This window comes from Equus caballus, chromosome 21 (assembly GCF_041296265.1).
Source record: "Equus caballus isolate H_3958 breed thoroughbred chromosome 21, TB-T2T, whole genome shotgun sequence".
Lineage (NCBI taxonomy): Eukaryota > Metazoa > Chordata > Mammalia > Perissodactyla > Equidae > Equus > Equus caballus.
Genome location: NC_091704.1, coordinates 54,483,337 through 54,500,868, shown reverse-complemented (window position 1 = coordinate 54,500,868; position 17,532 = coordinate 54,483,337). Strand labels below are relative to the sequence as shown.

The window sequence follows — 17,532 nt, the reverse complement described above, 5'->3', positions numbered from 1 at the left end:
TGTTTGCTGTGCTCACCTGTGACCACCCACCTAGAGACGACAGAACTGCCACCCTGCTATGTCCACCAAGATGGTAGACCCACCTACTGTGTCCATCAATCGCTGTGCTGACAGAGCAGTCTCATGACTATTGTAAAAGGGACATTTCAATCATATGTGAAACATCCTCTTTGAGGGTATATCACCACTCTGTGCACCCCACTTCTTTGGTGCCTTGTCTTCCTTCAGGAAGAAAGGCCCCAGGCCATGGTCCTCACATTTTGGCTCTGAATAAACTCACCCAAATTTGCATTTATAGATTGGTTATGGATTATTTTTGTTGGCACTATGTCACCATCTTGGTGACATCAGTCATACAGGAGATGCTTTGTGTTTTAAAGAAGAAATATTTTTGAAGTCCAGTTGACTATACTTGAAGTTGAAGTATACTTCAGTGTCAATTAATTAAAGTAAAAATGGTTGTTAGTGACATACTCAGTATAAGGCACTGGAGACAGTACATTTAGCAGTGAGACATAATGCCAGCTTTAATATTTTGTAGTCTAAAATTATTTGTACAATTTTCCTAATAAAGCTAACATCAATCTCTAAAGTCTGGAAATCACAGAAATTAGTAGACCAGAATTGAACTAAAAATACAAAAATAAAATCCATTCCAAGGTGTATGCTTTGAAATTGCAGCCCTCCTTCAGTGACTCAAGTTTCACATTTCTGAAGAAAATGATGAAACATAGAATGAAGACAATATTGAAAAGGCAGTATCCTTTCAATCTCGCTGGCATTATTTCAAAGACAAAATGCATAAGTCATTTTGGATAAATCTTCGAAAAGAAAACAGAGAAATGCTCAAGATTCAACATTTTATTTTTATTAAAACCAAGTTCTACAATTCAACTAAACACATAATTCCTTGGTAAGAGATTATTAACTGTCATTCATAGAACAACTTTAAAATACATTCTCTCAATAAGGACTTATGAACCTGGCTTTGGTAATGACATATGACAGGTTTTCAACTAAAAGTATTTGAAATGAAGTTACATTCATCTATTTATTAGAACTATTTTTTACTTATAAAACTTTACTTACATTAATTCATTCTTAAATACTTTTGTATTCTTCAAAAGAATGAGTCAAATTTCCACTTAATAAAGTTACCATTGTTGTAAAGAAATAAAAGGCTAACATTTCATATTCCAAACCTTTAATACAGTGATTAAGCTCTACAATTTAATCATATCAATCATCTCAATTATATAAATAAATTTCTAGACTAACATTAAGTTTTAAGATATGTCTAGGGTTATCCACAGTTAAGAATCTAAGACATCTGTACTCTTAATGCTAAAAAGACTTTTAATGTCAGTTTAGAATACTCCCAGAGTAGGCAAGTTAGCCTGGAGAGTTTATATGACTTATTCAAGGACATTTACTGATTAGTATCAGAGTCAAGCCTAGTAGACAATTACACATGCTGTACCAGGGTTAGTAATGTTTAGTAAACACACAGTTACTTCTCCTTATCTTCTCATGGAACCATTAATCTAAGTGACTACAATGGCCATTCAGCCCAAGAAAAACTTCATTATGCTTCACCTCACAGTGCATCAGGCTAAACCATCACACTCACAGGATGCTAAAAAAGTTTGGCAAAGTTGACCTATACTTTTCCTCCATGTTAATAAAAGTTGTGACTGAAAAAGATCTATAAGTCTTTTACTGTCTAGTGAACTGTTTTATTATAGAAATGAATAGTTATAAGGAGCAAAAATTACATGTAAACTTCAGTTCTAAACAAATGCACAGAGGTATGTGGGCAGATGTATGCTCAAAATTTAAATGAAGAAATCTTGCTTAGGTCCATGAAAAATTCAATGTCTTTGCATGAAGCCCAAGAGTTTAAAGTTGGTAATCCACCTTTTGCAAGGTAGGTCATTTTAATATGAAGAAGCTCTCATTTTCCAATTTTGGCCTATTTTCATTATTAATATTTCAAATACTAAACACCAAAAGACTCCCAGGAGTATTTTCAGGCTTCTTGAACAATTTGAAAGGATATTTCAAATCAGAGAGAAAATAATGTTTCTGCAACCTCTGTAGTCTTTCTTGTTTTACACAAAGGGTATTTGGGCATAAGTAAATTCTGAAAAGTCTATTTGCAATTGATTGCATGCACAGAATCCCCTCTGGATACCACCCTTTTGGCTAATCCAAGGAATGAAATACAAAATGAAAATAAAAAGAGATTGAAGATATGGGACTAGAATACTTATTTTTCGAATCATACATTTGTTGTGTTTGCTGAGGAGTCAGCCTCATATTATTTTCAAGTTTCTTTTCACATTCTCTAAGTTTGACAGCTGTGTATTAATCGTGGCTGAATTTATAAATTATAGTGCGCCCCAAATTTGAACTTATGATCTATTGCTTATCAGAAAAATAAGAGAACATTATCATACAATAGTGTTTTAAAAAAATCACATATTTCTAATAAACATAAGAATACTCTCAATAAAAATGTTATACAGAAATTTAACTTCTCATTATATACAACTTTAAGCAAAATTTTATTTTCCTTTCTTTCTACAATTTTCCATTCCATCAATATGAAATTTAAAACTTGGGACTTATACGTAGTGATGAATTTATAAACCCCTTTAGAATTTTTCTGTGAATATGCAAAGAAAATACTATGCTGCCATGCAATTGTGATTACACTCATGCATTGCTTATTATTTCATCACTGTGCGATCATAGAGTGTATTTACACAAACCTAGATGGTATAGCCTACTACACACCTAGGCTATATGATATAGCTTATTGCTCCTAGGCTACAAATCTGTACATGTTACTGTACTGAATACTGTAGGCAATTTTAACACAATGGTAAGTATTTGTGTATGTAAACATATCTCAACATAGAAAAAATACAGATAAAAAGCGGTATATCTGGGACCAGCCTGGTGGCGCAGCGCTTAAGTCCACACGTTCCCCTTTGGCCAGCCAGGGTTCGCTGGTTCGGATCCCAGGTGCGGACATGGCACCACTTATCAAGCCATGCTGTGGTAGGTGTCCCACCTATATAAACTACAGGAGATGGACATAGATGTTAGCTCTGGGCCAGTCTTCCTCAGCAAAAAGAGGAGGATTGGCGGCAGATGTTTGCTCAGGGCTAATCTTCCTCAAAACAAAATAAAACAAAATAGTATATCTGTATAGGCCCCGTACCATGAATGGAGCTTGTAGGACTGGAAGTTGCCCTGGATGAGTCAGTGACTGAGTGGTGAGTGAATGTGGAGGCCTAAGGCATTACTGAACATTACTGTAGACTTTATCAACACTGTACACTTAGGCTACACTAAATTTACAAAAAACATTTTTTCTTCAATAATAAATTAACGTTACCTTACTGTAATTTTTTTACTTTATTAACGTTTACTTTTTTAACTTTTTGACTCTTGTAATAACACAGCTTAAAACACAAACACATCGCACAGCTGTATAAAAATATTCTCCTTTTTTGTATCCTTATTCTATAAGCTTTTTTCTATTTAATTTCTTTTTACTCTTTAAACTTTTTTTTAAAAGCTAACATACCAACACACACAGTAGCCTATGTCTACACAGGGTCAGGATCATCAATATAACTGTTTTCCACCTCCACATCTTGTCCTACCCGAAGGTCTTCAAGGGCAATAACATGCATGGAGCTGTCATCTCCTATGAAAACAACGCCTTCTTCTGGAATACCTCCTAAGGACCTGCCTGAAGCTTTTCTTGAAGAGGTATCACTCCTTTCAGAAATATGTCCATGGTGCTGTTTTCTTAATGAAAAACCTTCAGTGTTTGAGTCTATGTTTGCAAAGTTTTAAGTAGCTTATTGAGGTCTGTAAAAGCTTCTGTTAAACCCTTGACTGAATTTTCTTCAGGTCCCTTCTTTTTCCTCTCTTGCACTTATTTTCTCTTGCCTCTTCTTCAAATATGTGTTTCTGTTCCAGTTCCAACAACTTCTCATTTTTCAACTCCTCAAGAACCACCTCTAGGAGCTCCTCAATGTGATCCTCATCCACACCCAGGTTAAAGTTGTTTGCCATCTCAACCACAGTCTTGTAGATTTTTGTAACCTCCTCATCCTTGGCAAATCCTTTGAAGTCATGGTCAAAACTCTGGAGTGTGTTCTTCCAAATGCCATTCATATACTCCTTGGTGACATTACCCTAAGGTCAACGAAGGTTCTTGATGCAGTCATAGATTTGTACTTCTTCCAGAATTTCATCAGTGTCTTCTCAGTCTTCCTCGGTTGCAGCAATAGCCTGGGCAAAGGTCCTCCTCAGGTAGCAGGCCTTAAAACCTGCTAGAACTCCTGATCCATTGGTTGGGTCAAAGAGGTGCTGTTTGGAGGGAGAAATACTGCTTTGATATTGGAATGAAGGTCATCAATAAAAGGAGGATGTCCAGAATCATTATCAACAATAAGCAAAATCTTGAAAGGTATGTTATTCTCCAAACAGTACTTCTCCATTTTGCTGGCATAGCAATTCAGAAGGGCATCTTGGAAGAGGAGCTGGGTCATCCATGACCCAACTTATTGCTCCTGTAAGTATACTGGCAGTATGTCCTTATTGATACACTTGAAGGCCCTGAGGTTCTCACTATGCCAGATCATAAAATGTTTCAATTTGTAGCCTGCAAGATTTTCCTAAGCAAGTCTGTTATCCTGTCCCTAAAAACCTTAAAATCTGACATTGACTTGGCCTCCTTATGGATGAACATCCTTTCAGGCATCCCTTTCCAGAATAGGGAGGTTTCATCCATATTGCATATTTGCCCTGGCAAGTAATTTTCCTCCATGATTGGCTTATCTAGAGTTTCCAAAATTTCTACAGCTGCCTTCACATCAGCATTTGCAGACTCACCACTCCTTTTCATGTTAGGTAATGAATAATGATTCTTGAATCATTTAAACCACCCTGAGCTAGCAGTAAATTCGACATTGTAGTTGGATCTAGCCTTTTCTTTCAATATCGCAAACAAAATTTTTGCTTTGGTTATTTACATCCTGGTGCTGGGAGGGATGTGTTTTTGTGTGTGGTCTTCAGTCCAGGTCATTAGAAGTTTCCCTATGTCTGACATAAGCCCTTAGGAAATTTTTGTTAGAGTCTTTTTGCCTTCAATGAAGCAGATCCTTTAACTGCTTCTGCCACTTTTTTCTTGTTCTTTGAGATCGCAGCTATGGTAGAATGGGACATGCCTGACTGGGAAGCAATAACCATCACTAATTTTCCATTTTTGTTGTCCTTAATCACTTTTAATTTTGATTCCAGGTCATTCCTGGATATAGCCTCTTACTAGCAACATTACCAGTGGATTTTGTATGCTTAGAGGCCATGATGAACAAAACAACACGAGACTAAATCAAGCACAAGAGAAATGTTGCAATTAGGAGACATGGTCAACACAAGATGTATGAGGCTGCTGCCGTCATAACACTGCATACTGTTTCACAGTAAACTTTTTAAAATATAAGTAGAAAAAGTACACTCCACATTAATGATAAAAAGCGTAATACAGTAAATCATAAATCAGTAACATAGTTGTTTATTATCATTATCAAGTATTGTGTACTGTACATAATTCTATGCGGTATACTTTTATAAGACTAGCAGTACAGTAGGTTTTTTTACACCAGCATCACCACAAATGCGTGAGTAATGTGTTGTGCTATGACATTATGATGCCACTAGGTGATAGGAATTTTTCAGCTCCATTATAATCTTATGGGACCACCACTGTATATGTGGTATGTTGTTGACCGAAACATCATTATGCAGCGCATGACGGTACATGACTGATATCTCTTTTACTGAGGAAAAAAATGACAAAAATTATCACTGAACCATAGTGTCAATTAATTTTAAATTCATAGAACAGCTGTGGATGTTAGAGTCATACAGCTATTCACTGGACCCCTGTGAATTATCTGCCATGGTTAAAGGAAGCATAACAATTTGCTACAGGTATACACAGGGTATAAAGTCCTAGGAGAGCAGAGAAAGGAAGTGGAGTGGTCACGAAAGAGTGTGATTGGAGACAGCTGCATGGGGAGACAAGATAAGGTAGTGGGGGAAGTGGAGGTGGGATGAGAGATAATGAAAGCACTGACAGGGGAGATGAACTGTGCAGAGATGAGGTTTACAGAGCAAGATCTGTATCCATAACTCAAATCTGGGAGAAGAACATTTCTACACATCAAAGAGCCTCAAGGAGATGGTTTACTTTTAATACAATTCAAAAGCAACAATAAAATGCCAGTACTGTCGCTACTTCCTAGGTATCTGAAATGATAAGATTACAATTCATGAATGGAATCATCAACCAACTATATTTCCCCTAGGATAGGAAACAGAAACATAGCAGAGCTAACACTACTCCGTTTGTTATTGTCAGCTCATATTTAAGATTCTGACATTAATATTAGTTACTAAGGTTGACTTTTACTAGAAAGGTAACAGAGAAATTCTGTTACATTATTTTTATCGTATTTTAGTATATTATGGATTTTAATTGCAATGTAATACACTTAGAACTTATTAATTCATTTCTGTATTAATCCAACATCTATATAGCATTATATGCGATGCGAAGAAAGAATGGAATTCTAATGCAAATTGGGGGTTATGAGAAGTCATTTAGAAGAAGTGCCTTGAATTGAGCGTTAAAATATAGCCCCACCCAAAAAAAGTACAGTGGTTGGGAAGTATTCCAGAAAGAACTGAATAGAATTTGCAAAAGCCTTGGGATCTGAAAAAACATGGTGACTATAGGGAATTTCAGAGTTTAATATAATTTGAGCTAAGGATGCACTAGAGACTGGAGGATTAGGCAAAAGATTAAAAAAAAGAAGAAAAATATTTGTTTTGTTTATTACCATGTAAGAAAAACCCACAAAACTTAGTGGCTTAAAAAAATGAGAACATTTACCTATTATGAATTGCCATTTAGACAGGGCTTGGGAGGAACAATTCGTCTCTGCCCCACTCCCCATCAGTGCTCAGAATCACCTGAAGGCTCCAACACTCACACGTTGAGCCATTGATGCTGGCAGTCAGCTGAAACCTCAGCTGGGGCTCTGATCAGAATTCCTACAGATATGTGTTGGGTTCCCACGGTGGGCATCACCTTTTGTCACCCAGTCTTAGAAGTCACGCATCCTACTTTCACACACACTATTCCTTAGAAGTTAGTCACTAAATACAGTTTATGTTCACGAGAAGGGGAATTAGACCCCATCTCTCAATGTATAAAAGTCAATAACACATTGGAGAAGAGCATGTAGAAAGGATATTTTTGCATAACCATTTTTGAAAAATAAAACCCGGTAATATCATATTGTTTCTAAAGTAAAAAGGTCAAAATGCATCCCATTGGCTTTCAAACAGACAGGAGGCACTATCAGATATGTGGCTTAGGTAGGCTCTCTACTCTCAGGCAGCTTTGTGGAGAACTGATAAGAGAGGACTTGCATTTAATGGAAGGAGACCAGCTAAAAAGCCATTGCAGAAAGTAGCAATGTCACCTTGGATTACAGCAGGAAAAGTGGAAAAAAAAGGGCAGATGATAAGGCACTTCCTGGAAAGAGGAAGGGACCTACAAAGACAAACACTACAGAGAGGTGGAAAAAGATAAGGAGTGAAACTTATGTAATTTGGAAGCAATTTTAGCATTGAGTGTTAAATATAGAAGGAAGAAAAAAGATAGAAGCAATTTCCAAAGCTAATGAAACATTGGGAACTTGAGAACTGTACATATAGAGGTTAGCGACTCAAGGGATGGGACAAATTGGATAATAAGGAGCTAGAGGAGGCAGATGAAAAGCTGATACTTCATTTATTTTTGTCCTGTTTCTTTGTTTTAAAATGGGTCAGGTTGAGATTTCATTGGAAGAGGATGAAGATACATTGGAAGGGCAAGACTGTGGGGAAGGCAGGCTCCTCTGATAGAGAACACCAGAGGAATGGTTAGGTGTTGGACAGTCTTCTACTGAGACTGATGGATGGTGGTAAGGCTACGCAGAGGCTCCAATAAGGTATAGGTGAGAGAGGGCACAACTTGTTGAAGTAGGGTACCTGCTGAAGAATATTGTGCAAATTACTGAGTTTGGAAAAACATCAGTATACATTGGAACTAATGTATATCTTCAAAAGTAAGGTGCATGAACAAGACATTTTCCTTATCTCTCATTGCTCTGCTACTTGTGAAAATGGGTCCATTTCTTAAATTCTGTATGTCTCAGCTTCCTCATCTGTAAAACAGAGATGCTTTTTATTAAATGACTTAATTTAAGAAAAACACTTAGGCTGGTACCTGACACAGAGTACACTCATATAAACATTAGCCAATCTTATTAAGTTAAAGAAATAGTTGTATAAAACCAAAACAACTCTGACCACAAAAAATGACAACATCGACTATTGCTGCCATCTTCTCTACATTGGAGCAATCTTAGTAGAGCTGTGTTAATTCTGCCCTTTGGGGAAAACATTACTTAACAAAATATTTTTTAAATGAACAGAACATTGTCCAAACAGTAGAAAAAAATAGATTCACTTCCTTGTGACTGAATATTTGAAAACATTCCCAAATACACCATATAATAATGAACATATGAGTATTTTTTAAACCTTCCCAAATATAATCATATCTTAAAATAACACATTTCCTTTAACATATAGACATACTACTACTAAATTTCTTCTTTGAAACAGCATCTCAGCAAACAGATTTGGTGATTTCTATGGTCAATCCCTCATTATTCAAATGAGTTGATGAATAAATAATTTCCCTGGTTCTCAGTTGCCATATTTTCTATGATATGTCATCAATAAGAATAGCTTTTCAGGAACAAAAGAAAACAGAACAAGAGTAAAATACTATAGTAAAAGTTACTACAAGAATAATGTTGATTATCTAGGTGTTAGGTGCATCTTAATTTTTAAAATGAATAAAAAATGGAATGAGCACATAGAGTACATGGAACAACCATATTTTTATCTATGTATGATGAGGGCAATTTTCTGTAGCATCATTATGGATATGTCATGATTGCACATTACAAAGAACACATTAAGAAGAAGAGATTGGAGATTGGATTCCAACACTTTCTTTTACTGAATAAAAATTTCTATTCAGATTTTTAATTTTATTTGCCTCCTCCCAAATTGTTATTTCAATATCCCACTCTCACTGAATGGCATAATCAACAATCTAAATAATTAATAAGACACCTAAGGTGTATCTTTATATTAGCCTCCCTCTCACAGCCAATATCCAGATCATCACAAGCTTTAAAAAGTTTCCCTTCATAAATCTCCCCCAAAGACCACTATTTTTCATCATCTCCACCAGAACCACCAGTGCCTCTCCTAGATTACAGCAACAGCCTCCTACTGGTACCTTGGGACATATTGCCCCTGTGGGGACCTGAAATTGGCCACCCCAAGATATGTCTCTTTGGCATCAGGATTATTTGAGGCTGATTGCTTTTGATAAACTGGGACAGGGAAGGAGGCTCTGAGGAATGGAACTTGCCCTTCCTTAGGACACATTTACATTTGTAAGGTAAATCTCTATCTGTAAAAGGTGCCTCCCTCTCTGTACCAGGAAGAAGAAAGGAGATGACCTTCTTTCTAGAAACTCTTAATCAATGCCAAAGGCAAGGACTTAAATCTGCATTTTATTGTGCTAGTCTGGTAACCTCCTGTAGGTGACTTCCCTCCCCCTCCCAACTTTGGCATTTCTTTAAGGATTAAGCATCTTTCTTTAGGCTAGGAACTGATTGCTGCACTCACCTGTGACGGCCCAGCTCCAGATAATTGACTTGCCTCCGGCTACACCCTCTGAGACAGCAGACCACTACCTGCTGTGTCCATCAAGCACTGTGCCGACAGGGCAACCTCATGACTATTGTAAAAGGGACGTTTCAGTCATATGTGAAACACCCTGTTTGGGGGTATATAACCACTCTGTGTACCCCACTTCTTCGGTGCCCTTTCTTCCTTTGGGAAGAAAGGCCCCGGACCATGGTTCCTCATAAAGCTTTGTTTAATTTTCTCTTGCTATTCTGTCTCATGTGAATTTAATTCGTTCTCTGGCCAGATGAACCCCCATTTGCGGAGAGGAAATGTCCTCCTCCCCTACACCCCCTAATTTGTTCTTCAGTCTTAGGTGGAATGATTGATTGATTGATTGATTATTTATTTTGCTGAGAAAGATTCACCCTGAGCTAACATCTGTGCCAATTTACATCTACTTTGTATGTAGGTTGCCACCACAGCATGGCTGCTGCCAAGTGGTGTAGGTCCATTCCTGGAACTAGACCCAGACTGCTGAAGTGGAGCATGCTGAATTTAACCACTATGCCATAGGGCCAGGCCCTTATTTATTTTTCAAATGTCAAATCTTATCATATTATCTCCCTGCCCCACAACTTCAAGGACTCTCTCCTGCTTGCACTGCCACCTGCCTCATTTCCCAGTCCGCTCAAGCTCCACAAATCTTTGAGACTCTTGTCTACAGACACACTGGCTTCAGTCGCTGATATATATACACCATTATTCCTCCCCTCCAGGGGCTTGTATGCTTGCTATTCCCTCTCAGTCGAATATCTTTCCTGTCTCTCTTTTTCTAAATAACTCTTCCACATCTGTGAAGTCTTAGTTTAATTTCTTCTTTATTCAGTAATTTTTTCCTGACCTTGAGTTACCAAATTTCAAAAGAGTTCAAAGAAATGTTTCATTCTGTACCTTCATTTAATCCAATTCCTAGAAATAAGGTATTTTTCTTTCATGTTTATCTAAACCTAATTGTTTAAGTGTATTGCCTAAAAGTTTCAGCACAATCAGGTTACATTAAAGAGGAAGAGAAGAAAAAAGCTGGAGCAGGACTAGAAAAAGAGACTTAGAAAAAGAGACTTAGCTTCATTGGAAATGTAAGCTAAGTTACGTCTCAAGTTCTTTTTCCTGCTCAAATTTCTTTCAAAGACAGTTATCTCAAATACCTGATTCCTTGTTGTGATCCTAATTTGCGGATATTTGTGAAAGATACTGAAATATTTGTAAATGTATAACGCACATGTTCAGCGATATTACTTCTATTCAGTGACCTTGAAACCGGCTTTTAAAAGACTCTGTTCTCATTTTTATCCTGCATCATTTACTAACCATCATTTCTATTCACCTCCACTCAGAGAGAATAGCATAAGAATGCAATGGAAAGGAAGAGGGGGAGGAGGAGGAAGAGGAGGAGGTGGAGGAGGTGGAGGACGCGGCAGAGGGAGCACTTAGACCTCTGAAATTATGGAACTAGATTGAAAGAGAATGTTGAGAAAAGCACGTAGAATCATTATTTTGAGGATCAATGTAAATAAAGTGTTTTTGTAGGGAGTATATGAATAAAATATGAAAATAAGCCTTTGAGCAAAATGAAAAAAGGCACAGAAACATATGTAAATGATTTAAAACATGCCATTTATCAGATTATCCAGACATGTATTTTTGTGATAAATTGTAATTATTTCAATTAAGTTGTTAGCTGTGTCACTTATTTAACCTCAGTTAATTTTTGAGTATCATTATTGAAAATTTCCTAATTTTAGTTTAAGAATCATAAATAAGTATGTGTAGCTTTATTTACCAGTTATAAACGAAAGCTAGATATTTGTGAAGGAAAAAGTCACGTTTCTTTATGCTATACTATACTTCAAACATCATATAATATTCCAAATATTATCTTTTATTTTAAAATATTGTATTATTCAATAATCTCTTGTTAATACATTACATCACATACTGTTTTATCCTAAATCAAATCTCGGATGTAGCCAGTGTCAACGGGTTCATTCAATTTAGATGTATTTTCTCTATACACAAATGTAACAATTTACTGTGCTTACTTGGATATTTTAGGCAAACAGCATAAGTTACAGTGGTCAATGGACCTTCCTCATTGAACAGTATATAGATACAAAGATTAGCTCATGATAAACTGGAAATTAGAACAAAAACAAGCAAAACGTCTTTCACTCAGATAATCTGAGTACCCATTAATTTTGACCCTCAAATGTTCTATGCATGATTTTTTAAAATTAGATATATGCATATTCTACATAACCAACAAGTAATTTTTATTGTAATCTGCAACCATAAGAAAATGTTGATGGGGAAAACATATATTACTGTAGGTTTAAAAATTTTCTTCTTATGTCCCAGTAGATTGCTAATACTCCAGTTTGAAGACTGAATCTGGTCTAAACCATCATAGTTACAAGAAATCATCTTCTTTATTTTCATAAATAAGCTGGTTATTTCAGATTGTGGGAATACTTTCCCAGCTCTGAAACACTTTGAAATGAGAGAGTGAAAATGTCAATAGCCATCATTCTAATTATGGGCAATTTTTCCATCACAAAAGACCATTGTATATATCAACATTGCCAATTTTAGGTTTTAATTCATTGAGCCCAAGGAAAGTGTACTATTTTTATGGGTTGAGATTAAGAATAATGAAACTATCACGGCGTTTTCATTCATAAACCTACAATACTTGGGTTATTGCTGTTTTTCTTTCATTTTATTCCTCGATCTGCAGGTAATCTAAGATATGCAAAGGACTTTTTTTACCGGCACTGATGTACTTTTAAAGATATTTACCTTGGAGAACAAACTATTCAAGTGTAATTAATTCAGCCTCTGCTGAGGTAATCTTTGAAGTTGATCGAATTGAGGATCCTTAGATCAAATTCTGGCAAATTAATAATAAAACATATACGGAGATTAGTAGTATAAGACCCTAAAGGTGAGCAGAGCTGTTCTTTAACAGATGGAAGAAACAGCGCAGTAGCATCATTAAAAATACATAGGTGGAAATATTTCTTCCAAAAGTTGGCACGTGTGTCTTTTAAATCTAGAAATGACACCATCAAACACCGTCTCTGACTGTACAAGAAAATAAAAATGGGTTATCCTTCACAATCGTGCTATATAGATTTTTCTTAAATAATCAGAAAACAGTATCTTATTGTTCAGTGCCAATTTTTCAGTTTGAAATAAGAGGATTTTGAGCAAACTACATGTACCCTCTCTTTTAAATTTTGTGTATGTGTGTGAAATTTCATATCAAGACAGTGGCTTAAACAAAAAATAAAGCAGCATTATCCAATATTGTTTTATTTATATCTTCAAAACTGATCATTTTGAGTAATGTAACTTCACCCCCCTCTGTCGCTGGAATGCATTCTGTCTTTTTTAAATTTTTTTAATTGAGATATAATTGACATATAACATTATATGTTTCACATATATAACATAATGACCTGCTAAACATATATATTATGAAGTGACCACCACAATATGTCTAGTTAACATCCATCACCACATATAGTTAAAAATGGTTTTTTCTTGTAATGAGAACTTTTAGGATCTACTCTCTCAGTAACTTTCAAATATACAATACAGTATTGTTAAGTACAGTCACCGTGCTATACATTACATCCCCAAGACATTTATTTTATAACTGAAGTTAATACCTTTTGACCACCTTCACCCGTTTCATCCACCTCCCACCCCACTCCTTAGGCAACCACCAGTCAGTTCTCTGTATCCATGAGTTTGGTGATATTTTGTTTTGGATTCCACATATAAATGAGATAATAGGGAATTTGTCCCTCTAATGAATCATTTTCAGTGAACTTGACTAACACCAAACTCCTTAGGCTAGGTTAAAATCTTTTACAGCCCATGTTTTAAATATTTTTTTAGGAATTTTCATTCTGGGAAGAGATACAAGAAAACAGACAAACAAAAATCAGGCTACTTGTGTTGTACTTCATTCTTTTTAGTAGTGTTGGTAGAACTACTTAAAAATATAATTCTCACCAGCAGAATTAATTTTAAATTTCTGGAGATTAAATTGAAAGGAGTCAGGTACCAGTTGCCACTTTCGAGGGAGATAAATTAACATCATCAAAGATATAAAAGATCAATCAGATCACTGAGTTAATCCTTCAGACAAGGTTTAGTTTTTGCCTTTTAATGATCCTGTCTTTTTTTATGCTAAGGTGCACAATAGTTCTATGTTTATGCTAAGGAATGCAGGTGCTCCTAAGATAAACACATTATACAACTATGATATAATTATAATTGCATCCTTACAATCATTTTCCGATGTTCATATATTAAACACCTGTGGTTAATTATAACATATCTGAAAACTTAATGGATGCTTCATTGTTCCAGGTAAATGCTTTTAGTTTTCTCAATAATTGAGAGCTGAATGTTTAATAAGCCATCTATACTATTTTATTCAAATATTTAACCAAAATTGTTTGTGGATTTTTAAGAAACTTTAAGTGTAGAAATTAAGAACTAATAGATATTAATTAAAATCCAGGGAATACCAATCTATAGTTGTGTGTCTCGATTACATTATGAAGCTGTTCTGGACTTCAGGAAGTAGGGAAGGAAGGAAGGAAGGAAGAAAAAGAAAGAAAGAAAATGAAAGAAAGAATCAAAACAATAAATTAAAATTACTATACTTGTTAGAGAATAGCGATACAAATGTGTAATCAGAAAGTCGTATTGAATTGACTAATTTGCAATACTTAAGCCCAGGATTATGATATATTCCATATCATTTGGTAAAAATCAAATTTTATCATTATAAAGTGGGAAAACTTTTTGAAAAGGATAACAGCTCTGACCCATAAAATTTACTTCTAAAATAGTTAGCTGGCTTACTTCTGCTCTTTTAATAATAGTGCACCAAAAACTGAGAGTATATTTTGGTTAGGCAAATCATCATAACTGTATAAACAGTTAAATTTATATTCTGCGAGAAAATATGTGTACGTGTATTCTACTTAAGTCAGACTGGATACATATAAAGCAAGGGGCATTATAACAAATACTTTAATTTATTGTACAAATGCTAAAACCTTAGCACTTTAATACAAATTTGAAACAATCTAATGTACCTCATGCTACAGAACACTTTCATCACAAACTATAAAGTACCCATCTTTCAATAGACCCCATATAAAATACTGTGCATAATTCCTTCACTGAAGTTGGAGTATTCTTCATATGTTTAATTTGGCTTAAAAATAAATATCCAAAAGATTGATTATTTATCCTCTGAGCTGTCTAACTTTTCTTAATGTATTTCTTGTCAACCTTTCTCTTTTTTTCAGCTTTTTCTGCCTTCAATGCCATTTTACTTTAAAGATACACTGGTTGTTCATAAGCTACTTTACTTGTATCTGTTTTTAACAAAATTATAGCCACATCATGCACCCTGCTACAGTTGAGGTAATGTCAGCATTTTTATAATAAAAACTGTTCTTCAGAGGTTTATAACTCAACTGTAAGAATTCACACTGGGCTCATCTTGGCATATAAGGTCAGAGCCTGGAGCAATTTACCAATTTTCAAACAAATTAACATAGCCAATACTCTAAGTGGTGCCAACATAAGTCAAACACTGAAGAAATGTATCCCCCCAAAATAAGAATAACCATTTGGCTGATACTTATTTTCAAGTTATTTAGTTGTTGTTAAATTTGCATGTATCCCACACAGGTGTTAAAAGAACAGTTCTAGGAGAGAGAGAAGGCAAAAAATGATGGCTTTCCTCCAAGCAACTAACACTAACATATGTGGCCATAAAATAAATAGCCTTCATGGCAGGTGGCTTATTCCTCAAACAACAACCCAATCTCTCAGTATTTCACATAGACAACTATGTAAAATATGTTAAAGTTCTGTTGAGAAAAAGAAACTGTCATATCAATAACCTTCTCAAACCATTTGAAAAATACCATAAAACTCCACAAACATTTTCCTCATTTCATATAATATTGAAATTACCAAAGAGTAGCAATTTATACAATCCTATTCCATATACTAGTCCAATTTTATATCACTAATGATACAATTCCCATTCTGTTTCTGTAGATATGCTTCCAAAAGTAAAGACACAGTCAAAGAGAAGTGAGTTTGTATCATGATTGGATCCAGGAATTAAAGATTTTGGAAAGAAAAAGGTCGGGTGGACACTCTATTTCAAGATATATCCTACTTAAATCATTCAGAGTCTGTAGGCAACCGTTTTCAAACCACACTAATGCTTTTATGTAAAGTAACAACAGAAAAAATAGAAAGGAAAGAAATGAAAAGAGTACGAGAAAAAGAAAGACAAAGGATTCCATTGCAACATGAATACTGCCATTCTGGAAAATTCAGGAGAAGCCATTCATATAGAAAAGCTATTTTAAAGAATGCAAGGTCAGGAGTCTACTATTAAATACAAGTCAAGCACTATAATATATGCTAAAAGTCAAAGAAAATCTCATCACCCTAATAACATCCTGGCCTTTTTGTAATTCCATTCCACTTGGGGAGTATATGCATCCATGTTTTTATCAGATGTAATGATGCAATTTTTATTTTGATCTTATTACATCTTATTTTAAAACTTTATAGTGTTTATATAGCCATAATAATGATAAAAATCATAATCATAATAATAGCTAAAACTTTCATAGCTCTGACTATGTGCTTAAAGTATCCTTATTTCATCTTCACAACAATTTCCCAGTTAAGTATTATTATTAACTCTACTTTATACACAAGAGGGAACTTTAAATTAGTGAGTTTAAGTAACTGGCTCAAGTTCTCATGATTATGAGATAGTAAAGCTAGGATTCAAAGGCAGGCAACATATCTATATTATGTGTTCTTCACCAATGTGTTAGATATTTCTCATTTAATATGTCAAAAAAATTGCTAGTTTTTTTTTAAAAACCTATTTCTCTACTGTTTGAAAGAATGGTTATTTCCTGTCATTCCTTTTAAGAAACCACATCACTTTGAACATCTCACATACGGGTCTACTAGTTTTCTATCGTTTCCTAGGGACTGATGATTGGAAATGATATTCCTGAAACAAAGATGTATGCACCTACTTTACATATATTTTGATCGTGTTCTATTTACTGAATATAACTATTAACCTATATCCTTGTCAACCTAAAATTAGCTATGTGTGTATGTACACACAGGCACAAATAGACACATGCATTTCTAGTTGAACAGCTAGGAAATGGGATCTTATTTATTTTTTAGCCATTTGTGAAGTCGAACATTTTTAAATGTTTAAATAAATTTATTTCCTCACTTTGCTCATAATCTCTCTCCATACTCTTTCATTACTTCTATATTATGTTATGTAAATTAATTTGCATTTGCAGTAAAATTTACTAGGTTTAGTGACAGCTTAATTCTATTCGTAAACAGAGAAGTCAGGCATAGAGGTATGAAAATGTTCAGTACATACAAGACAGAGTCAGAAATTTAATTTGGCTTGGTCTAAATCAACTAAGGTGTGGGGGTATTTGTCAGGGGCCGTTGGTAGGAGATATGACTGGGAACGGTTATGACAGCAAGGTCACAGTCTTCACATGCCAGCAGTTTTGAAAC

At 35.0% G+C, this 17,532-nt stretch overlaps 1 protein-coding gene and 1 long non-coding RNA gene across 11 annotated transcripts in view; one reads left to right on the top strand and one right to left on the bottom strand.

Moving 5' to 3' along the window:
* CDH12 (cadherin 12) overlaps positions 1-17,532 on the bottom strand; it is a 937,014-nt gene that overhangs the window by 431,408 nt on the left and 488,074 nt on the right. The window lies entirely within an intron of this gene.
* LOC111769827 (uncharacterized) overlaps positions 1-17,532 on the top strand; it is a 62,103-nt gene that overhangs the window by 34,418 nt on the left and 10,153 nt on the right. For 2 of the 5 annotated variants that reach the window (XR_011430189.1, XR_011430186.1), the window contains exon 5: positions 3,684-3,786. The exons of 1 other annotated variant lie outside the window; for it this stretch is intronic. This is a non-coding gene — a long non-coding RNA (uncharacterized lncRNA). Of the gene's footprint in view, positions 1-3,683; positions 3,787-4,269; positions 4,493-16,008; positions 16,098-17,532 lie in introns of all 5 variants that reach the window. 2 more of the 5 variants (XR_011430188.1, XR_011430187.1) reach the window with 2 other exon arrangements.